General features: G+C 43.6%; 1 protein-coding gene across 4 annotated transcripts in view; it reads left to right on the top strand.

Moving 5' to 3' along the window:
- Nucleotides 1-220: 220 nt before the first annotated feature.
- The window catches only part of LOC138741402 (PR domain zinc finger protein 1-like), a 163,707-nt gene continuing 138,343 nt past the window's right edge, over nucleotides 221-25,584 (top strand). For 2 of the 4 annotated variants that reach the window (XM_069895429.1, XM_069895428.1), the window contains exons 1-3: nucleotides 221-306; nucleotides 7,899-8,125; nucleotides 15,521-15,668. The gene's annotated coding sequence lies outside the window, so the exon portion shown is untranslated. Of the gene's footprint in view, nucleotides 307-3,205; nucleotides 3,467-7,898; nucleotides 8,126-15,520; nucleotides 15,669-25,584 lie in introns of all 4 variants that reach the window. The other 2 variants (XM_069895431.1, XM_069895430.1) reach the window with 2 other exon arrangements.

The following is a 25,584-nucleotide window of genomic DNA, read 5'->3' as shown; positions in this document are numbered from 1 at the left end:
AACTTCTTCCTGATGTCAGATAGACATGCTTCTATGATGTCAGATAGACATGCTTCTATGATGTCAGATAGACATGCTTCTATGATGTCAGATAGACATGCTTCTATGATGTCAGATAGACATGCTTCTATGATGTCAGATAGACATGCTTCTATGATGTCAGATAGACATGCTTCTATGATGTCAGATAGACATGCTTCTATGATGTCAGATAGACATGCTTCTATGATGTCAGATAGACATGCTTCTATGCATTGTATCAGGTTGCAGAAAGAAAGAGCGATAGAGCCACAAGGCTCATCATTGGTAGGTTCCATTCCTTTTCTATTTCCGCAGCGACCATGCTCTTCATGACTTCCTGGTTCATTCATCTCTACCCACCCATCCCTTCCCTTCCCTTGGCCCTTCCCCTGCAACTCTAGGAGGTGAAACACCAGTCCATACATCTCCCTCACCTCCATGCAGGGAACTAAATAACTCTTCCAGGTTGGACAGAGATTACATGCTCCTCCGCCAACCTTGTCTTTTGTGGCTCGATCAATAACCACATTCAGATGCAAAGCTAGTAGTTAAAGGGTTTAATATCTAGAAACATCGGACATGTCTCTACGTGCTGCTGGCCCGGGTCCAAGGCTGGTGTGGAGTCTAGGGCTATCAGCCTTTATTAGGGAATCATGGGAATGAGTTACAGGAACGGAGGCGGGCCAGCCTGTACAGTCCAGTGAGGTCACACCTGCACTACCATGTTCCACTACATTCACCCCTTCCTTTTCGATGAAGTCTGATGGGGTGGAGCACCTTGTGGGTCTTAACGTGTCTATGAAGAAGCACCAGCCTTGGGGTTGTCAGCCAGACCAGCAGCGTGGTTCCAGATGCTGACTTCTTAGGGAAGGAGAACAATTTCTCATGTAGGGTGGTGGTCATCAGAGTGCAGAGTATGGAGCTTGTGGTGCGTAGCACTCTGGAAGGACCTCTTGTCTTTGGGAATCGGGCATCCCTTTTGACTCGAGGGCCAATAGGATTGCCCTCCAGATCATGTGGTTCCATCATCAATCGCGCCAGTTGGTGTGAGCTCCTTTGGTTTAGCACGATGGAGATCAAAGTCAACTCAATGTCAGAGTTTCAACTGCTGTAGCGTTGGGATGACTGCTGCCAAGATGGCCGCCCTAGAGATCCTGAAGATGGCCGCCCCCATGAATCGAATGCGGTTGAGTCCGGAAGAGAAGCCAGATGTGATGTAATTCTGTGTTATCGACCTTTAGTTCCTGCCGTTTGGTTCTTGGCTCTTGGAAGTGGGTTGACCCACGATTGTGACATGGGTTGCAGTCTGCACGGGGTGCGGCTGGAGGAAAGTTTAGAGTGGCAAACCTTTGCTTCGTGCCCCTTCCTCCGGCTGTTCAAGCAGGACGCGCTAGGAGTCGGGCAGTAATTCCGCGGGTGTTTGACTTGGCTGCATTGGTTGCACCTCGTGTGTTCAGTGGTGACACCAGCAGTTAAGGTCCCCGAGTCCCTACATGGCAGCACCCATGCTCCCCACCTGGTGGCCGTATGGCCTGCCAAGTAGGTTTCTGTGTTCTTCTGAGCTGTCTCCAGCAATCAAGCCAGCCGGACGACTTCCTGAAGGATCCGATTGACCTTCTCCAGGAGTTGATCCCAATTGTGGTTGGAACGGTAGCCAGACACTAACCCATCGCAGATGAGCTCCTCTTGGTAGGCCACTCTATTCACATCTTGGTACCCACAGGCTCACCCCAGCCCCCTCATGACCCGTACAAAATTGACTCACCAGGGCCCTGGCATTGAGTGACCAGTAGGTACCGGGAATGCGTAGCGTTCATTGGGGCCCCGTATTGCTGTCACAGTAGGGCCATTGCATCATCGTACTTCTCGCAGTCCTGCATTATTTTGTACGCTTGGTGGCCCACTGATGAAAAGAGTAGATTGTACTTGTCGCTGTCTGCAGTAATCTCATGGCGCCTCATGTAGGCCACATATCAAATTTTATGGAGGCCCCTGGTTCCCTGGGGTTGGTCTCCAGCTTCTCCTCTCAGATCGCCTTGTCCATGGGAAGTAATTCTGGATATTAAATTGTGGCTCAATCAATAACCACAAGCAGACACAAAGCTAGTAGTTAAAGGCTTTAATATCTAGAAACATCAGGGATGTCTCTATATGCTGCTGGCCCAGGTCCAAAGGCTGGTATGGTGGGAGGTGACTAGGACTATCAGCCTTTATTAGGGGATCTTACAGAGAGGAGTTATAGGGATGGAAGTGGGCCAGCCTGTACTGTCCAATGAGGTCACACCTGAACACCGTGGTCCACCTCATGTGATTCATTCAGTGCCCTGATATGGTTTCCTCTTCGCAGGTGAGGGCAAGGGGTATCCACACCATTTATTGGTATCAGGGAAACGTATTTCTCAGGCCAGAGGTGAACAAAGATAATAACTGAAATATAGAAAACTATTATGTCCAGACAGACTGGCAGCAGTTTAATATTTAATGATGTAGAGCAATGAAATACCCTAAAGGCTTATTGGCATTTTCTTATGTACAGGCAGGTTTGAACAGGAGCACTTATAAGATCAGTCAGCACTCCCTGTCACTTTTGCAATAAGGGCCATTTTTCTTCCTCAAAGCAATTAACTCATCAGACAAAAAAAACAGAGTTGTCTCAATCAAACTGCTTCCTAGTCAAAAATCTTGTGGTATCTTGGATTTTTATTTTGTCTTGTGTGGAGTATTTGTTATGCCATATGGGGAGCAAGAAGGGAGCTACAGTTGGTACTCCACCAGAGCCCAAGGTGTCAGCAAACAAGGGTTCAAATAAATTCTTTGGTGATATTCTAGCAGGAGTCATCTTACTTTTCCTCACTTGATTAGGTGTGCAACTACTCACTGAGGCCCATCTCTCTCACTAGCTAAAAATTAGTAAATGCACCTCATGATTTGATGTTTGCTGCCACAGTGGTTCACAGATCCTCCCTGTGATTCTCCCTCGACACTGCCTCCTGTTCGCTGTCGGCCTTGCTAAAGTCGCTGCTGGAGCCATCTCCCAATGCAGGGCCGAGGTCTCCCACATCTCCAGGTGAATCACTCCCACTGCCTGTTATACTGTGCTCCTGGGCGCACTTCACTCATTGTCTTTGGGGGGGTGGAAGGGACGCAATGCATGCCATGCTCTGAAACTCGGTTCCCTCTGCAGGCCCCTCATCTCCCAACGTTTGGCCAGAGACCATGCCGTTCCTCCTTTCTGGGCTAGTCTCACCTCCCGCTGTCATCTTGGGCGAGCTTGTTCATTCTCGGTAGGTCGGACCTCCGTTGACAGGGCCTCCTGGGCCTCAGGCTGGGCCTTGGTGTCGCCATCTTGGCCTCCATGAGGCAGAAGCAATTGGGTGCTGACCGTTCCTCCCACCATGTTTGCTGCCTTCACTTGATTGATGCTCTTCTTCCCCATTGTAGCAAGGTAGGGGTTTTTATTATCCGCTTTTGTCATTTCTTTTTGTACTTTGACTTTTGAACCATTTTTTATTCTTCTGGTCCGGGAGCTCTGGAGGTCAATTTCTTACTGCTCGCTCCTCATCACGTGATCTCAAGTTTTGGGAATCTTCTTACGTGTACTTCCTCATTTAATTGCATTATGAATGAAAGTTGATAAGCTTTATTTAGCAATGATGAGAATAAAAAACACTTACCTTATATTTCGACGTAGAAGTCAAGTCGTGAAACACAAATATTCTCTAAAAAAATGGGGGTCAACTTTTGAGTCCTTAAATTCAGCTTAAAATCTAATCTGCCCTGATTCAACGTATGCCAGCCCTTGAAAAACCAAAAAAAAACCCCGACTGCGACAGATTCATTGAGATTTTTATTGAAAACAACACAATTCTTCTCTTCTTTGGCTTGGCCTCGCGGATGAAGATTTATGGAGGGGTAAATGTCCACGTCAGCTGCAGGCTCGTTTGTGGCTGACAAGTCTGATGCGGGACAGGCAGACACGGTTGCAGCGGTTGCAGGGGAAAATTGGTTGGTTGGGGTTGGGTGTTGGGTTTTTCCTCCTTTGTCTTTTGTCAGTGAGGTGGGCTCTGCGGTCTTCTTCAAAGGAGGTTGCTGCCCGCCGAACTGTGAGGCCCCAAGATGCACGGTTTGAGGCGATATCAGCCTTCAAAATCGCTATCATTGTCTGCAAACAGCAACATGTTTAAAACCCTTCAAAAATCACTCTTGCTATCATTGAAGCAAAGATGGTGGCAAGCACATCCATACTCTCACTGTTTAAAGTTTAAACAGTCATCATAAGGGTCCCAGTCTGTACCTGATGAGGCGGTTTCAGCTTCGTCGTCAGTGTCCCACATTAAATCATCTTCTGTGCCATCGATTGCACAAAAGATGTTGCACTTTTTAAAAGATTTTTTCAGTCTCTACTTTAACTTTGTCCCATGCCTTAAGCATGAAGTTACACAGCATATCAAGTGACGCAGCACCATTGCTCCAGCTTTTGTCATCGACTTTTCTGCATTTGTCATCCATGTATTCCATTCCTTGTGCACATGGTCTTTGAATGGCTTGTTCAAGCAGACATCGAGAGGTTGCAATATAAACGTCAAACCACCCAGGATAACTGCCTTGTAAGTATTAAGTAGTGCTTATCTACTTTTAGACATCTCAGTTATGTGGCTACAAAACATATCCCAGACCAGCAAACTCTGATCTTTGTGTAAACCACGTGACCTCCTCTTCCACACATTGTCTCTCCATAGATTTACACCATTTTCATCCATCCATCCATCCATCCTTTTTCATGAAAATATATAAAAATACCTGCAGGGAATTTCATTTTCAGTTTAATTTTGCATTTGAAGATTACTATAGGTTTTAACTTTGTCCTGTTGGGCATGTATGATAACACCACAGTAAACCTGGTTCTTTCATGGCCAGTACTTTTGGTTTGTACAGTTTTAACACCTTTCCATTCCATTGTTCTATTGCTTATCATGTTGAAATTCATGGGGATTTCATCTATGTTTCCGATATTTGCCAATGCAAACTGGTGTTCCTGCTGGTTCCGTATAATAAACTGGTGAAAACATACAACTTTATGATCAAGGTCTTTTGGTAGTTTTTGTGCAATTTTTGTTTTTTGGTGCAATACCAGATTTTTCCTGTTCATGAAATGATTTGTAGCCTCCAAATAATCACTGAGGTCTGGGTGTGACTTGGCCCACTGCAGTGCAAATGTTCTTATTTTATTTCGGGTGATTATGTAGCAATTTTGCCTCTGTTCACATACCCATTCTGCAATGTGATTTTCAAACGAGTGATTCCTTTTCTCAATGAACATTGCCTTTTTGGAATGTTTCTTAAAGTCTCTTCCTTCTTCCTCTAATCTCTTACCAACTTCTCATCCACATCACATTCTCTTGCAGCAGTGTAGTTGTTGGTTTTCTTGGCCATTTTGTTCACTTTCAACTTAAAGCTCACTTCATATTTTTGTCATGTGCTGCTTTGTGTCGATGGACTCTCCATGATAGCCATCACCTCCAGCCAACACCCAGCACATCAATCCACGCGATCTATGGGTGTTGACGTATATGCTGGACAATGGCCCATCTCAGGCATCATGAACATTTGGGGTCAACTTATACACTGGTCAACAGGGCATCTCAGGCAGCCAGAAAATTGGGGTTGACTTGTACGCCGGAAAAACCATAAAATATTTAAAATGAGACTGAAAAAGGGGGTTGACTTATACGCCAAAATATATGGTACTTCACTGCATTTTGGATCTGTCAGAGTTATAGCACTCATGTTCAATGTGGTTTGTCAGGTGTTGCATCAGTGGGTTTCTTTACCTGATTTAGATTTGGCAAACACGGACCGATTAAGAACAGATTGGAGTTATTTTTAAAAAAAACTAAGTAAAATAATCACTAATCTGTTGAGGAAAAAAAAACATTGTGGATGTTGATCTCTTGGAATTCTTATGGTCAGAAGTATCAATATTTGTCCCATCATTAGTAAGAAATTACATAATTCATGTACTCCATCTAGTTCATTGCAAATGTGGACAATTCTGTGGAAAGAATACTTCCTGGTTATCTGTTTACCAGTGAACTTCTGAGACAATCTTGAAACTTCAGCTCGGTGTGTGTAAAATCTCCTGACCTGATTTTTCTGTCATGCACTGAAATATTTTTATGCTCCAAATAAGGGAACTTAATCTAAAGCTAAATCAAAACTTTGTATTCAAACAATTCTTTACCTGAGATTGCTGTATGATTTTCCATGGGCATGATGGCCTTGTGCATGAGTACACTAGTCAGATTTCAGTGACCTCATTCAGGGCACAATGCAAGACTGATGTAATTCTGTAGTTGACAAAAATGCTGGAGACACTCAGCAGGTTATGCACCATTAATAGAAGATAAAAGTAAGTCAGATTTCAGGCCTGAGCCATTGTTCAGGAATGCTGAAAAAAGTCCCTACACTGATGTAATTTTTTGCAGCATTCATGTATTATATTTGGGTGTGAATACTGCTGGTTTTACCTGGTGGGTGAAAACATGCTCCTGTCTTATTTAAAGGACAAGTCTCTATGAGGTTCACTGCTGGAAACAACTTGATATGCACATTACAATTTCTCTCCACCAGGCCCCGACTGAAAACTAGCATGGGAAAACAATGCAACTGATTTCTTGTGCCTTATAATGCATTTCCAATTTTGTGCCTTTCTTACATAATTCCTGGGGCCATGAGTTGTTTTTATTTCCTTTCCTGGTCTTTGACCAAATGGAAGATGTGGGGCGCTGAGGTAGCAGCGAGCAAGCCCAAAACTCAAAAGACTGTACAACGGGCTTTATTCCAGAAAAAGCCAGGCCACTAGTTCAAGCCTTGGTGGCTCCCCGTGTGACTGGCTCAGGAGGGGCCAGCTCAGGTAGTCTGATTGACTGCCGGCCAGGTGGAGTCAGCCCCTCAGGTGGTCTTCCTGCAGGTTCAGAGGTCGTTCCTGCAGTTGGCTGGTGGTTGTATCCCCACACAAGAAGCATAATATCAGATCAGGTTAGCAAAACCACATCTGGTGGACTTTCTGAACTGGATATTGTTAGCTGCTCCGACAAGCAGGTCAAACTGGTACAAATGTGAGTGGACCATTCTGGAATTGCTTGTTCCTTTGCGACATCTGTTTGGTAATCACACAGGGTTAAAGTTCAAATATGATGAGATTCAGACTCTGCATGTAAAGTTTATTTTCATCGGCTGAAATTAGACATAATATTTTGACTTGCATTGCCAATCTAGAATAAGTCTCCAACCTGAGGTATTTCTCAGCACAGATAGTCTATCATAGCAGTAATGAACAAAGACCTTGTATCATCTTGGTGAAATTTATCATTCACAACAGGAGCAGCATCTGCATGGATATGTTATGGCTGGAGTTGATAATGATGCCATTCATATACTGTAGACGGTGCTGGATGATGCTCCTATGGTTTTAGTAAGATTGGTATTCATTAATTAGTGTTCTAAGACCAATAATTAATGCAAATAAATATAAAATTTAAATTTAGACATGCAGCATACTAACAGGCCCTTTTAGCCCAAATATGCCCAATTAATCGACAACCCCCAGTATGTTTTGAAGGATGGCAGAAAACTGGAGCGCAAAGAGGAAACCCACACAGACATGGGAAGAATGTACAAACTCCTTACAGACAGCGCCAGATTTGAACCTGGGTTATTGGCACTGGAACAGTCTGGCACTAATGGCTACCCTAACCGTGCCACCCCAAATTGATTGGGTGAAACAATCTACATGATCAATGTTCATATTTATTGTGTTTATGTAAATGTTCTTGCTTTGATGGTGATGTCATGTTTTCCCCTTGAATACGTTACAGAACACTGCAATATCAGGTTCACACCTGTGCCGAATTTTCATCGCGTCATCATGAGGTTTTCTCTTGCCCTTTGACTTTGCCACGTTAACCCCAACAATGCCATGACTCTGGTGTTCACTTCATGCCTCTACTGATTTAGCAACACAAACTGATCAGGATTCATTGAACGCAGTCTGCGCCTGTGCCAAGCAATGGGGTTATTTCTGCCACTGCAACCAAAGTATCAGGTAAGAAACGAGAAGCTGTGGTTGTGGTGACTTCCATTGACTGCAGGGGGAACTGAGATGAGAATACGACTGTCTGGTCCGTGTGTTATGAACAGCGTTACACTGAATAAAATTTTGTTATGAACGGTATTATGATAGATAACATTGCATAGCCAGACTATTTTATCCAGAATCTCAAAATATTCCATTTTTTTAATGAAAGTTTATCCACGACTGTAATGACACAGTGATGTCACTTTTCAGAGGCGTGAGGAAGGGAGGTAATGGTGTCTTGAAAGACATTGCACAAAGCAAGTGTTACTCAGACCCACCTGTTGATGAATCTTTCGAGACAACATGGGCTCAACTAAACAGAATGCTTCCTGAATTTAAAGAATTCCCCATCTCCAAATCCTTTCAAAAGACAATTGAATGACATTTTATTAGTCTTTGTCACAGTGTAGCAAAATGAAGTGAGACCACGACTGTAAGGAAATGAATACGAGGTCGCAACTGTACTGACAGCATGTCAGAGTTTCTGTCCCGTAGAGCAGGGAGAACAGTGAAGTAATCAGCCAAGAATGATGCTAATCATGGAAAAAGAATCTTGCACAAGCAATGTTTAATGACAAGGATTATAATCAACACTCACTCTCACTTAAAGAGAAATAATCCAAAAGGCTTTTGTCTAGCGTATTATAGAATGCCTCAAAATGCCTTACAACACTAAATGCACGTAATGCAATGATTAATTATAATTTTTTACATCAATTATACTTAACACCTGAAACTTTAAAAAGAATGGTTTTCATGAATCAGATTTGTGTTTTAGATGTGGTAACGCTGTTGGAACTTTTTTTCGTGCGGTTTGGTCATGTATCTTTTTGGAAGAAAGTACAATTGTTTCTGGAATACCTGTAGAAGATTAAAATACCTTTGGATCCGACAGTATTTTTATTGGGTAGTTTGCAACCTCTGAAAGGTCTGGGATTAGATAAATTTCAACTTGCTTTTGTATATTTAGCATTATCTGTAGCGAAAAAATGTATTGCTAGTACATGGAAGGATACGAATATCATTGATATTAATAGATGGCATAATGAGATGAAATATTGTTTAATAATGGAAAAAAATCACATGTTTCACATGATAACTATAGTTTTTTTATTAATAAGTGGTTGTTATATTCAGAATATTTACATTGATTAGATCTTAATATGTATGCTTAATTTTTCTTTAATTTTTTTCTCTTTATGGCTCTCCTTAGGAGAGTTAGCTGGGGGGGGGGTTTCTTTTTTTTTCTCTTTTTCTTTCTTTAACATTTAATTAAAGATTAGATTTTTGCTGAAAACCACTTGTGGAGAGGGAAAAGGACATTAAAAACTGCATTTTAGTTAACCATTCTGTTTTTTAGTCATATCAGTGTTAGAAATAATATAGAAAGGCTGTTTAATTGTTTGTGAAGAATGAAACAATTGGATTATACTTGCTCTTCAATTGGCTATGCAATGGGAGGACAGCAAAAATTTGCGATACACCAGGTTACCAATGGATATAGTGTGGGATCAGGGCTGTTGAAGGTCTTTTGTTGAAAACTCATGGAACTTGTCCACTCTCAGCTGGGATATTTGTTCTTCATTCATTCCCTATCCTTGCTAATACTAGAATACTGCAAATCTCTGCGTGTATGGTGGACCCTGGATGCAGAGAATTAATACTGATGCTGTGTAACAAGGTTTACAGGAAGTCCATCGGAGCCTACAAATATTGGAAGTACTGTGTGGAGGAGCTGGAAAGCTAAGGATGGAGAGACTATTAGGGAGATAAGGAGCTGGGGAACACCATGGAGTGGTCAGAGAGAATGGAGGAATTTGAAAGTGATGAGCATTTAAAAATCAACATTGTGATTCAATCAGGAACAGCTTTAAGCTAACTGATACAGAAGTGGTGAATAAATAGAATCCAGTACAAGTGAAGGATAGTTTTAGCTGAGTTCAAACATCGAAAGGGTGGAAGATGAAAGATCATTTAATGACCATTGGAGAGATAACAGTCTTTTTATTTCTAGGTCAAAAATTTTTAAACTGTCACAGAAGGGTAATGAGGCACTTTTCTTTAGACATATTTCATGGTAACAGTGCCTTTTGGTCCATGACCCCATGCCGCCTAATTACACCTAACTGACAAATACTTCTTGTAACTTTTGAGTGGTGGGAGGAAACCAGAGCACGTGGAGGAAACCCACGCAGACACAGGGAGAACCATGAGTATCAGAGGAGTACCACAAGTGGCACCACCAGGGTGAGGAACAGCTTCTTCCCACGGGCAGCGAGAATGCTGAACGACCAATGGAACTGCTCACACTAACCATCCGAGAACTCTCGTATTCATGAAGCAATATTTATTTATTTATTTGTACATACGAATACTTGTCCTGCATATGTATTGTTTTCTGTATGTCTAGGTGCATGTCTGCGTGTTTTACACCAAGGACCCGAGAACGCCGTTTCGTTGGGTTGTATTTGTACAATTTAACTTGACTATGTACAAACTCCTTAGACAGTGCAGGTTTCAAACCATGGTCCCCGTCACTGGCACTGTAATAGCGTTGCGCAATCTCTTACACTAACCATGCCGCCCATTTTCTTACTTGTACACTTAACTGAGTTAATTTACATAAAATAGGCATTAAAATTTTGAGCATGGGCACCTCTGAGTCTTGTTGAAGCTTTGCATTGTTCCTTATTTGGATCCACTCCAGCACAGAATCTCTTTACCTTTCAACTCCTGACTCAAGAAATTACGGGCATCTCTCATTTGGCCAGATAATTTAAGCTTTGTTTTCCTGTATGAGGATGGCGTGATTCCATGGTTTTTGTTAACATGTCTAATGTTTATGGCTACATGGCCACATATGGGGTAGGGCACCCAATAGCCGAAGGTTCTAAAATCACTCCCAGTCACCACAAAAGCACAACCCATTGGCGGATTAACTACCGCTCAGGCCCTAGGCTGAGCTTTAGTAAGGTCCCCCAGGGTCAGTGTCATGGGCAGGGCATTTACGGGCCAGCCATGCCCCCTCCCCCCCACAAATCAGGTATCATGCGCCCCACCCACCCGCAGCACCAGCGTCACCAAAACAACTACACATTTTATTATGTTTTCAATTCCTGTCTCAAATTTAATATCTCCATCAATGCAAATGATACTTGAAGTTCAAATTACTTCATCACTATTCAGCCACAAAGTGTTTTGCAATACCAGAATAAAATTTAGAAATGTCATGTGTTTGCTTTGCAACATTGTTTTATTTAACTTTTTAGTTACACAATATTATATTGTACCATAGGATCGCACTGGTAAGCAGTGATGGCATGTTGTTAAGTCACATCTGATCAAAAGCATCAAAATCTGTTCGCACACTGATTCGAATTGAGACATTTAGTTTGGCCTCATATAACGTGCGGCCTCTGTTCGATCTGATAATGCAGCTCAACATTAATTTTAACAGATGATTTTGCTACCTTCCATTATAATGGCAGGAAATGTTTTTGTTTAGAATTGGCAATTACAACTTGAACAATAGGTGTGGCTATTTCAACACAATAATGTATACCTCCATGAACAATTATGAAAGTATCTAACAAAAAAATTGGCACTCTCTGCCCCATTATTACTTCATTTATGAACTTCAAATTAAAAAGCACAAATAATCAGATGGAAATTACATGTTTTATTAAAAGTCCTTTGGAGAAAGACTTCACTAAAGTCCACGCTAATATGTATGAATATTACCAATTTAGATTTTTTTGATTTCAACATTGAACTTGATCAGTGGTTGCTTTGTGACTGTCAAAGGTTGCTTGGTTTTTTCAGCCTGTAGCACATTGCCCTTAATTTCATTTCTGAGGAGGCTGACAGGGAATAAGCACCACATCGATAATCCATGGCCCATTTCAGAGAATACATTCGCATGGTGTTTTCATTTGTATGTGCAGAGAGGAGTCGGGGCATGTTCGAGTCCTTGGCTCGTGTATTAAGAGTAGATTTTATCTTATATTTATTTCAAAGATGGACGATACATGAAGGCCAACTCAGATCAAACAATGTTATTAACATTAGTTTTCCAGTACTCCCACCCCCGTGCAACTGTATTTGAATAGAAAATAAAATTTCCTGGTGTATGGGTTATTTATATTTACCTGTGTTATGATTACAATTGTTGGAATTAACGCTATAACGAAAATTGGGTACATAGTTACGGATAGAAGGCAGGTAAATGACGGCATGGACACCTTCACCACGTTTTTGCTGTGAAAGCTCTGTCACTCCATGACTAAATATTGCATCACCACCGGCACACTCCAATCGTACGCCAGAGAAACATCATTGTGCTGTCAATGGGCAGTTAAAAAGATCCCAAATGAAACCCGTTTCCAGACCAACAACAAGTACATCAACATCAAGGTCATAGCCCATTCCATGTCTTAAAAATGCTTATGCCTTCATGGATATTAGCCTTTGCTGTTATTTATGCAGGTATGTATTAATGCATCGTACACCCACCCCTCCCCCCTTTTTTTTGATGTCAGTGAATGGGTGAAAGCTACAAGTTGTTGCAATTTTAAAATACTTTAAATATTGTTGCTTAGTTTCCTTTGTCATCATTAAAGTTACATTTTTATTGTGGTATATTTTCTTTGTCTTGCGGTATCTCTTACTTCTATTGTTGCTTGATGGGTCCCTTTACCTTCCGGGCCCCATGCTTCAGCATACTCAGCCTAATGGTCAATCTGCCACTAGCGCAACCTCACCTAAAGCATGGTTTGCAACTTATGAGGGCAACTCAGGATGGCTTATACACTGCATATTTTTCATGCAGTTGGGAAATTCTAAGCAGTTGGTAGAGTAGGTCACTAGGTTAGCACAACACAGTAGGCCAAAGGGCTGTACTGTGCGGTAGATTTCTAGGCTCTGCATTCGTCTGAAAACGACTGACTTGGGATGCATAATCATTCGATTCAGGACCAATACACACGAGTCCAAATTCACTTATGCTCCATTAAAGTTTCACTCCACTTTCAGCGTTGTAGTACGAAAACTGAAAAGCATCTGTAAATCTCATTCCAAACAATTCATCAAACAGAAGATATGATTTTATTGATTTATTTCACTAAAAACTTTCAACTCTTGAAATGTCTCTTAACTTTTCTTCCTTCCGCTGAGAAGAGCTTTATATCTCCAGGTCCTACTTAAAGATGATACATCCTGTTATCATCTTAGTTAACTTTTCAGTATCTCTGGAACTGGGAAGTTACCTGTGGGTAGTCCCACACCTTGGTTGATGGATTGCTCAGTGGATACCCGGAACAGGGAGGTCTGGAACTCTCATGGATCTGTGGAAGTGTAAAAAGTGTGGTTACAAGAATGGCATGGAGTGCAGACATGATTTGGCCCCTTATGGTGACATCAATAATTCACAGTCTAAATACCTCTCATATATCTTTCTTATAGAACCACACAGCATGGAACAGGCCCTTCAGCTCAATTATTCCATGCTGACCAAATTAGCATTCTGGGCTAGTCCCATTTACTTGCATTTGGTCCAAATTCTTCTCAGCCCTTCCTAGCCATACATCTTTTAAAATGTATTTTGAACATTGAAATTTTGCTCACATCTAGTTTCCTCTGACATTAAATGGATATATTTTACATTTCTTACACATTTTATTTTGTCATGCTCTTGTTTTGTCCTATTTTATGTCCTCACCAATTCCCATTTCTGATCCAGCCCTCCCTACCTTATGTGCCTAATACCAAACTAGATTCAGACAGCATTATAATCTCCAAGAAGAAGGGTGATTTTCTTTACTGTCAACCAACCTGTGGGGCGCTGTTAGTCAGAATCAGACACACACAAGGTAAAGACTGTACAACAGGCTTTAATCCACAAAGACTTCCACAGAGCCAGGCTGGCTGTAGCTGCAGTAACTCTGAGTGAGCTTCAGGAGGCCGGTCGCAGGCTTATATCCCAGAGGGTGATTGACTCCGAACCGGGTGGGGCATGATCCCTTCAGGCTGACTGATTAACAGCCGGCCAGCTGTTGTCCTGTCCCCTTACACTCCTGCAGGTACAGAGGTTGCCCCCTGCAGTAGGCCGGTGGTGTACCACCACACAACCTGACACCTAAGGTCATTTCAGATAACCCAAAAGTTGAGATGTAAAGGCGGAGAAACTCCACCAAAACGCATAATCACCTACCTTTCTGAATATTTGGAGACAGTCTCCAAACCGCATCCCTCTCCAAGAGGGTTAATCTCTGTAGCGCAGCCCTCCGCCAATCAATCTGAATGTACAGCCGCGCTAAATGGCTGTTTAGGGGCAACCTGATGATGCCGTGACCCACCATCCCACTCACCCCTCTCCCTCCAAGACAGGGGTGATGGGGCAGCAGAAGCCCTTGGGGCAATGGGAGCTGTCAGTGGGGTCAGCAGGGGAATGAGGGCAGTGGGGGCTGGTGGGGCAGTGGGAGCCATCGGGGGTGGCTGGTGCTGGGACAACCAAACTGGGCTGCTTCGGCCTTCGGGGCCACTCTCTGCAGCTCAAAACGTGGCAGAGCAATGGCCGTCTTCCCTACCCATAATCTCCTACTCAGCTGGAACTGTTCTGGGAACCAGAGAAATGTTCCAGCTGCCTGGGGGATTATAGGTAGGGAATACAGCCATTGCTCTGCCGTGTATTTATGATAGGTGGCACTATAGCACCAGTCACCCAGGATCTGGAGGGTGCTACGAGGTGCCTCTGGATATGAATGGGACCCTGAAGCAGCCTTTTAGGGCTGATGTCTGAAATGTAAGTTCCCATTTTTCCATCTGCTCCGTAGCTGGTCTCAAGGCAGAGGCCCAACATGAAATGTCCTACACATTCATCCATGGATAACCCTACCCTGCACATTTGCAGCTGTGTTACATTTTGCTAATCTCTGAAACAATTAATCATTGAATTTATCAGTTGCTACTTAAGATGCGAATTTATTAAGTTGCTTGGCCTGTTGGAATGGGTATACTTGAACAAAATAATTTTGTTTATTTCATGGTGAGTAGATTAAATGTGTGTTTCAAAGAAATTTAGGAAAACAAGGCACTGGCTGGTGAGGCCAACAAAGCAGTGTTGATTGAGTAGGGAATTAGGTGATGTGAAATTCAGCAGACTGTCCATTTCATTCTGGAACTTGGGTCTAAATCCAGACCTACATTAAAAGCCTTTCTGTTCTGGCCAACATTTACAAGGAACCCGATCCTGACGATGGGTTTTCAACCTGATACACAGACTCTGTTTCCAGACTTGCTGAATGTTTCTATTTTTATTTCAGATTTTCAGCATCTGCAAGTTTTGTCACACATTTTATCTTGCAGACAAAATTATAATCTTGGTGGAAATGATGACAAGAAGTGCTGAAGAATTTTTTTAGAGCAAGATACAGATATGACAGCAAAGCACAAGTTAATTTAAACAGCAATATGTTTTAACTGTCAGAAGAAAGGGCACAACATCTTTCGATGTGTAAGTCTAATATTTTCTAAACCACGTTCTTAAGCAGACAAGTAGTCTTCAAACAAAAAAGTCACAGAGCAATTATCTGAACCAATGAGAAGAGAATTGGGTCTGAATAATGTTAACATATCCAGAACTGTTAACATATCCAGAACTGATGTTAGTAAACCAAGATAAAGGTATAGTTAAGTGAATGACATAAGCATTGAGATGGTAAAGATAGCTTAATCACATCTATCTTAAGTAGGTTAGAAAAGAGGAACAGCAAGTACGCACAAGGAGTACTTAAAAACATGCTCAGGTGACATATTAATGATTCTGCACCAGGCTGTTGAATGAATATAGAATAAGTGGAGGTGAGTACATTGATGGACCAATGCAGGACATGAAAATTGAAGCAAGATTAGACAGAGACATTCAGTGTGAAATCTTACAAATCACAACTAAACATAGTTCTGAGAAAGTTTGCAGAAATATTTCAGGGTACCAACACAGATATTGTAAGTTAGGACTTTATTCCTTGGAGCGATGGAGATTTGATCGATGTATACAAAATTAGGATGGGTATTGATGGAGCAGGCTTTTTCCACTAAGGTTAGGTGAGATAACTGGAGGATATGGGTTAAGAGTAATAAGGGCAAAATGTTTTAAAGGTACATTAGGGGGATCTTCTTCATGGAACGAGCTGCCAGCTGAAGTGGTGAATGCAGACTTTACTTTCATATTTAAGAAAAATTTGGATGGGAGGGGTATGGAGGGCTATGATCTAGATCAATGGAAGAAGGCAGAATAATAGTCTGGCACAGACCAGATGGGCTGAAGGGCCTGTTTCTGTGCTGTAGGGTTCTATGGTTCTATAATTCTAATGTCCACATAACGGATCAAATTTGGTGAAAATCCATTCTACGAAGTTCAAGTTTGTATATTTATCATCTGATAGCATACAATCCAACGAAACAGCGTTCTCCGGTCCACAATGCAAACACACATTCAGTCATAACATACATGCAGACAAATGATACATATACACAGAACCTATGCACATATATTAAAATAAATATTATTAATAAATAGTAGAGTCTCAGGGAGTTTTACTCAACCTGTGCCATAAATGTTAAAGAATCAGATAGAAGAAAAGTAGAACAAAATGGAGTTCCAGTGTTGTCAGAGTGACTGAACAACTTTAATTGTAGTACCACCTAAAGCAAACAAGACCATTTAATTAAATCACATTTACAACGTAATATTGACCATGACAACTAATGGCAAATAGTTCTCATAGAATTTATATGCAGAGTTGGTGGAGTCAAAAGTTTTCATCAAGGCTAATACATCACGTTATTATCCTCAGATTAATATAGATAGGAAGAATTGGCAATATTTGACAGTTAATACATACTAGGAACTGTGAGGAATGAATGAAGAAATGATGCATTCAATTGGATCCGATGCCAGTGGCGTGCATCATCCAGAAAATCTGCAGAGAGGCTAAATGTCAGTAAATATTGTGTATATTAATAATGGTTTCATAGAACACTACAGCACAGTACAGGCCCTTCAGCCCTCAATGTTGTGTCGACCCATATATTCCTTTAAAAAAGTACTAAACCCACCCTTCCCCGTAACCCTCTATTTTTCTTTCCTCCATGTGCCTATTAAGAGTCTCTTCAATGCCCCTAATATTTAAACCTCCACCACCATCCCCAGCGAAGTATTCCAGGCACCCACAACTCTGTGTATAAAAAAAATCTTACCCCTGATGCCTCCTCTAAACTTTCCTCTCTTCACTTTGTACATGTGCCCTCTGGTGTTTGTTATTCCTGCCCTGGGAAACAAGTGCTGGCTGTCCATCCTATCTATGCCTCTCATAATCTTGTAGACCTCCATCAAGTCTCCCCTCATCCTTCTACGCTCTAAAGACAAAAGTCCCACCTTGCCTCATAAGACTTGTTTTCCAATCCAGGCAACATCCTGGTAAATCTCCTCTGCACCTCTCCATAGCTTCCATATCCTTCCTATAATGAGATGACCAGAACTGTATTGCACTGAAATGAGTGGTGTTTCTTCATGACATTTGTATACATGCAAAGAATAATTGGAGTGTAGTAAACAAAATTTACACATTTTAGTAGTTGTTCATGATACATTCATGTGATTATAAGAACAAAGACATGATGTCTGATGTCTTCAATTGTCATCATCTTCAGTACAGTTCCAAATGCCTGCACAAAATTTTAAATTTGAAGCTTATATAGGGAAGGTAAATGGAAGTGTTTTGGGTGTACAGAAACTATCGAGGTCAAGCTTCATGTGACTTGGGTCTATAAAATTAAGGCAATTTAGAATTTTAGGGCTTTACTGAAGAATAAAATCCAGGTGGTTTCTTGTATGCTTTAAATTCTCTATAGCACTTCTGGATAGTGTTCCCATTCTGGATAGTGTTTCGCTAGTGAGGTCTCCTCTACATCAGAGACTGGACGCAGACTGGGAGATCGCTTTGTTGAGTACCTCAGGTCTGTCTGCCACAATAGCATAGATCTCCCAATGGCTACCCATTTCAATTCCCCATCCCATTCCCTTGTCAATGGTTTCACGCACTACCAGACTGAGACCACTCACAAATTGGAGGAACAACACCTTATCTTCTGACCGGGCACCTTCTAACCCGATGACATTAATATCGACTTCTCTGGCTTCTTCCCCTGTTGCCTTCCCCCTGCTCTGTCTCCCTTTCTTCTTTTGCACAGACATAATAAATTCTTACCTCTCCCTTTATCATAGCCAATTAACACCTTTTTGGTCTGGGATTTCTCCCCCAGCCAGCATTGTCCATATTCTGAGGTTTTCTGAGCTTCTAACTCATTCTGCTTATTCCTTGAAGAAGGGCTCAGGCTCAAAATGTCAGTAATATATTTTTGCTTTCTATGGTCGCTGAAAAGACTGATCTGAGTTCCTCCAGCATTTCAGTACGTTTCCCTTCTGGCCAGTCCAGTTGTTGCTCTTCCAATAAGTCACCACTAGAGGGCTGCCATTGCCCTTTGTTAATGTGTCAAAAATGCCATCATCCAATAGCCCTTTGTTTTGGTTGCCTTGATGACTACACGCCTTGAATTTGATAGCCTGCATTAGGAGCTGAGGGTAGGAGCACTGTGTGCATTTTTCCAATCTTAATGGGCTGCGTGAGGTAGCTCTTTCTGGTGGTGGGCATTTGAAGGCTTTTGAGTCAAATGAAATGCCTAATGGCACGTCTGCTAGGTTGAATGCTATTAGTGACAAGCACATAACAGAAATAAGGACCATGACAGCTTCCCAATTACATTTTGTGCTGTTAAAGTCCCATGTCAAATCTGCCATTAATAAACATGTAGTTCATTGGGTAGGAGAAAGTGTCTGAACAAATTCATTATTTAAAGAATCAAATGTAGGGCATTAGAGAAAGAAGGAAACCAGGTTAGCTTACTGATCTGTATAATGGGGGTTGAATCCCACCAATGCAACTGAGAAATTAAAGATATAAAACCACTAGAGTGGTTATGAAGGAGAATTGCAAAGATGTTGTGAGAGCTGGAGAAACTTACTTATTAAGTGAGATTAGCTATGCTGGGATAACTTTTGTTTAGAACAAATGTAAATGAGTGAGTGGAATGTAAATTGAGGTCTTGTGGCGGCACACCACTAGGCAGGCAAAACGGCCCCGCTTATAATCCACACGCGGCGGGGCAGCCGGCCAAAATAGCGCCGTTAGGGGTTTCCCTTTCTTCTCAGCACAGGGCTCAGAAGCCCGCTCTGGGGGACCACGTGACGCCCGAGTATAAGTCCAGCCCAGCAGCCTGCAATAAAGCAGTTCTTCTCACTGACCTCAACCCGTCTGGTTGTGTGTTCTTTCAGTAGCAGTGTAACTGGGAACCTGGAATCAGTGCTATAGCCGTCAAGCTGCCTGAATTCTGGGTTCAGGAGCTGGAGACCTGGTTCGGCCACGAGGAGGCTCAGTTTCATCCGACACGACCAAATTCTACCATGTGGTCGCTGCCCTGGACCAGGCCACCGCCAAACGCGTGCTGCACCTCGTTCAGCACCCACCTGCCGAAGACAAATATGAGACCATCAAGCGAGTGCTCACCGGATCCCTCGGACTATCCAGGCGCCAGCATGGCACTCGGATGCTGCACCTTGAGACCCTGGGGGACAGGTCCCCAATGGAGCTGATGGATGAGATACTCACGCTCATGGGTGATCACACCAACTGCCCGCTCTTCGAGCTCATTTTCCTCAACCATTTGCCTGAGGACATTACTGGCCCAAGAGAGCTTCACCGACCCGAGGACCGTCTCTCAGAAGGCCCAAGACCTATGGCTCGAGCGATTCCCGGAGGACTTGGTGGTCCAGCTGGTCACGAGGCACAGGCATGACCATGCCAAGCCTGCCCCTAGCGCTGCGATAGAGCATCTGGCCCCTGCAGGGGCCACCAAGAGCATAACCAGGGCCAAGGCATCCTCTCCAGGCCTCTGCTTCTACCACGAGCCAAAGCTCAGAAGTGTTGTCAGCCCTGCTTGTTCCAGGGAAACGACCAGACCGGCCGCTGTTAATGGCTGCGGCGGCTGGCCAAGGACACAGCCTCCTCTACCTGCAGGACTCAGTCAGCGGCCGGCGGATCCTCGTTGACACTGGGGCCCAGATCAGCATCATCGTGACCATGGCCATCAAGTCCAGGAACCAACCTCGAAGACCTCCCTTCTGTGTGGCCAACGCAACAGAGATCCGGACATATGGAGATAAGACAGTCCACCTCCAGATCGGCCGACGAAAGTTCTCGTGGAGGTTCACTGTCTCGTCCATTCTGACTGCCATCCTGGGTGTCAACTTCCTCCTCGCCCACGGGCTTCTGGTGGACATTTGGGGTAGGCGCCTGGTGGATGCCTGTACTTTCCAGGCCATTTGCCTCAACGCCTCCTGCACAGAGAAGCCACAGATGGTCAAAATCAGCATGCCCAGAGTCGAGTTGCAGCGAATCCTGGACGAGTTTCCGACCCTCCTCAAGCCACAGTTCTCTGCTGCCTCACCGCGCCACGGGGTGTTCCACCATATCCCCACCCAAGGCCCACCGGTTCACGCCAAGGCACGCCGGTTCCTGTCTGACAAGCTCCAGGTGGCGAAGGAGGTGATTTTTGCATCTGTTGGAGCTGGGGATCATTCGGTTGTCCTAAAGCCGTGGGCTTCACTGCTCCACCTGGTCCAGAAAGCCTCCGGCGGCTAGCACCCCTGCGGAGACTATCGACGGCTCAACGAGGCAACAGTTCCAGACTGTTACCCCATCCCTCACATCCAGGACTTTACAGCCAACCTGCATGGTGCGAGGGTTTTCTCCAAGGTTGACCTGGTGCGCGGGTATCACCAAATCCTGGTGCACCCTGAGGACATACCCAAGACGACCATCATTACCCCCTTCGGCTTGTTTGAATTCCTTTGCATGCTCTTTGGGCTCAAGAATGCTGCTCAGACCTTCCAGCGCCTCATGGACTCAGTGGGCAGTGACCTGGATTTCGTCTTCATTTACCTAGACAACATCCTCATTGCCAGCAGGGATCGGGCGCAACACAAGCCCACCTGTGCACCCTCTTCTCCCGGCTGGCCGACTTCAGCCTCACCATCAACCCAGCCAAGTGCCAGTTTGGGAAATGTCCATGCAGTTCCTGGGCCATACCATCATACCATCAAGGCCGAGGGAGCCACGCCCGCCACTATGAAGATTGCCGCTATCAAGGAGTTCTCACGTCTGGACAATCTCAAGTGGCTGCAGGAGTTTGCGGGTATGGTCAACTTCTACCACTGATTCATCCCGGGAGCTGCGCGCATCATGCAGCCGCTATTCGCCCTCATCGCAGCCAAGCACAAAATGCTCACCTGGACCCCAGAGGCCTGCAGTGCATTCGAGGCCACCAAGGACGCCCTCGCGAAGGCTAGCATGCTCACCCACCTGCACACCGACCTGCATATGGCGCTCTCCGTCGATGCCTCTGGCACAGCTGTCAGCACCATCCTGGAGCAGCAGGTGAACAGACAATGGAAGCTGCTGGCATTCTTCAGCCGGCTTCTCTGCTCATCAGAGCACAAGTATAGCGCTTTTGACCATGAGTTACTGGGCATGTACCTGGCGGTGCGGCATTTCCACTATTTCTTGGATGGGAGGACTTTTACGATCTTCACTGACCACAAACCCTTCACCCAGTCACTTGTGATGGCGATGGACCCCTGGTCGGCCAGCCAGCAGCGTCACCCCTCCTTTGTGTTGGAGTTTACCACTGACATTCGGCACTATCCAGAAGTGCTATACAGATGCACTCTTGCGACTGGCCATCTGCGCGCTGATGCCCGGCCTCGACTTCGACCAGCTCGCCTGGGACCAGAAGTCCGACGAGGAGACGTGAGCCTGCAGGACTGCCATTTTGGGCCTGTGGTTCTGAGACCTCCCGACTCCGAGCGGCGGAAGTACCGTCTTGTACGATGTCTCCATGGGAACCCCGTGGCCAGTGGTTCCCCAGCAGTGGCGCAGGCAAGTCTTCCACCACATCTACAACCTTTCACACCGTCCATCAGGACCACGGTCCGGATGGTGGCAGAGTGGTTCATCTGGCACGGGATGCGGAAGCAGATCAGGGGCTGGGCCAGAACATGCATCCATTGCCAGATGTCCAAGGTACACAGGCACACCAGGGCGCCCGTGCAAGAGTTCGATCACGTTCGGGAATGGTTCAGCCAGATTCACGTGGACATATTCGGGCCCTTATGGATTTCCTGGGGCAACTGTTACCTGTTCACGGTGGTGGACCGCACCACTCGTTGGCCCGAGGTGATCCTGATGCATCCAAATGTCTCTAGTTTTAACCATCATGAAGGTGATGGGCCAAATTTCCTCCCTTCTATGTCCATACTCTTGCAATATCATCCCATCTTTTCTGCTTCAAAGCTTTATTTACCTAGTCTATCTTGACAAGAATCCACAGTCTTTAGCCCAACTACAAAACATTCCAAGTTGTAAAATTTCAAGGGTCAAGTTGGTGAAAGCACAATATGGATAACCTTTGAATCATTATGGAAATCCAGTACAGGTACTATAGTACTATAGGCAACTGGTATTTTTGCTATAAATCTATTGGATTTTCACTGTACACAAAGCACAGCTGAGATAATTTGAAATTCAGATTAAGGCTTTCTTTATGATCATGTTTGTCATTATGCACAAGATCTGTAAGTATTGAAGCATTGAAGTATTTTTAAAGCTTTGTCATATTTTTGCAAAGTGACAAAGTTATGGCAAAGTTTCAGAAGTAGCAAATTACATAAATAACCATGATTAAGATGTTACTTTTTAATGAGGTTGCATGAGGGAAACAGCCATGACACAAAAGGGAACTTGTCTGGTGTTCAGTGATGTCATGGGCTCTTTCGTATTCTTTCAAGGCAATAAACAAGGTCTTGGCTCAATGACTCATTGAAAGGGAGCATTTCAAAATATACAAAATTCCCTAAGTACTATTCCATTGTGTTGGCCCAATTTGTGTTCAGGTCCCTGGAGGAAGTTGGAATACTGACCACTGAGCCTAGTTAACATCTTTTTTGCAATATGAAGTTTCCAATTATTAACCAAAGTAATGGAAAGAACAGCTAGTTACTTGCATACCTGATGAAGGACCCAGACCTGAAATGTTGATTACCCTTTACTTCCTATGGATGCTGCATGACCTGCTGAATTTATCCAGCATGTGTGTGTATTGGACAATTTAATGCACAATATCCTTTTTCCCTGTTATAAATTTACGAGAGCTATTCTCTTGAAGGACAATTACCTAGCTAATAAGCACTAAACCATGAATTAACTTTCTGCATACCAACTACCAATATACATTCCAAGAACGATTTAATTGATATTATTTAATCTGTACAAAAGCATTACTTAATAATAACTCTGAACAAATCCTAAAAATTAATTAATAATCCTGTCAAATTTGAAATTGTCAAGCTCCAGTCTTGAAGGTTTTCACCAGAAATGCTGACCATCTCTTACTGCCACTGCTTGACTCTCTTGAGTTCCTCCCACAGATTGTTTTAGTGTTGGGGGTTGGTGGGGAGGTTGTTGTGTGTCCTTTGCTCTTTGTGTTGACCTCTATTATGGACAGTGGGTACTTGGTTACTTCCCATTCACTTCTTCACAGGCTTGAGTGGCCGCTCCCCAAAGAGCCTTTGAAATACCACTGTGGGGTCTTTCTGCCCTCTTAGTAATTGTTTCCCAGGAGACCAGTAACTAACACACACACACATACACACACACACACACACACACACACACACACACACACACACACACACACACACACACACACACACACACACACACACACACACACACACACACACACACACTCAGAAATTTCCTGATATAAATTTTCATGTGTAATTCCTGGCTCCAATAATCAACCTGTACATTCCATTCTCCTTGTGGTCTGTGTGAGAGAAAAGTGGAGAGCAAAAGCGGCCCACTCCATGAACAAAAAGTCAAATATCTAATCATTCGTATCTGAAAAGATTTTGAAAAATCTGTCTTATTTTTTGTTTGCTATTTGGCAAGTGTTTCAGAAAGACACATAAAAATACTAACACTGGGATCTAGAGCCAACTCAGTGAGGCTAGATGGAATTGGGCAGAAACAGGACTGGTGAGATGTGGACTGACCATGTCTCTCCATGGACACTGCCTGTCCTTCTGAGTTCCTCCAGCGTTGCTCTTTTTTTTTGGCCATATGTTTAGTTGGCCGTTGTCCCCTTGAGTCTGCAGAAGGTGTCCGATCTCTCACCCCTCCTAGTTTAAGAAGCAGGTTTAAGAAAACTGGAAGTAACAAAAAGGTTCATACATTGATGAAGGGCTCAAGCCCTAAACATTGTTTGAGGATCTTTAGCCCCTTTCACACTTGCAAATGATCCCAGGAATCAAATGCCAATCGGGCTTTAAAGTAGCAAGTGTAAAAGCAAAATCAGCTCAACGCCGGCTTCAGATGACGTCATCTCACGCTGGGGATTGATGGCATGTCAGTGACCTATGTTTAAAGCTGGGTTAGATTGGAGCTTTCACCCTGAAACCAGGAAAATCCGGTTCAGTGCGACATTACACAGGAGATGATGTGAAACACATTCCCCGGGGTCTGCAGACGCTGAAGTTTGAATCAGGCAAGTGTGAAAGCGGTTATTGCATTGTGGTATTGAAATGACCCATGTTTTTGTGTGAGTGCAGGAAGAAAAGATTAAAATGAAGGTATGAAATGTCAAGGGAAAGATGCAGTGGGAGAGAGAGAGAGAGAGAAAATAAGTAGCAATAGCAGACAACTTTTAAACAGCATGGGAAAATTGGTAGCGCTGTAGTGCACAATTTAGAAAGACTGTAGGGAAAAAATGAATGGGAGACCTGACTTCCCAGAATGCTGTGCGTCAGAGAAACCCCTCTATGAAGGCTCCATGTATGCAGCTGAGCATACAGACCTTTCTCTGCTGCATGCTATTCTGGGAGGGCAGATCTGCCATTGCTTTTTCCCCATGGTCCTTAGGCATTGCACGCTATAGCACTACCAACTTTCCCATCCTGTTTAAAAATTGTCTGCTATTATTATATATTGCTCGCACCTTCCCACGGACCCTTATAAAGGTTTATATAAGTTGGCACAACAAGAACAGGAGCTGAAGGGCTGTACATAAAGCTTAATTATGTTGTAATTATGCATGATTAATTTTGTTCAAACAAGATCAGGATTTAGGGGAGGTCCACCATCAAGTGATGGGTCATGACGTCACCAGTGGAAGGTAGAACAGTCCTCACCCTGGGGGTTTCCTCCTTGCAAGTGTGAAAGTGTTCAGTGTCCCAGATAGGAGTAGTCAAGTGT

This window comes from Narcine bancroftii, chromosome 8, assembly GCF_036971445.1.
Source record: "Narcine bancroftii isolate sNarBan1 chromosome 8, sNarBan1.hap1, whole genome shotgun sequence".
Taxonomy (NCBI): Eukaryota; Metazoa; Chordata; class Chondrichthyes; order Torpediniformes; family Narcinidae; genus Narcine; species Narcine bancroftii.
The sequence above is the reverse complement of the archived record's forward strand: the minus strand, read 5'-3'. Positions and strand labels throughout refer to the sequence as shown.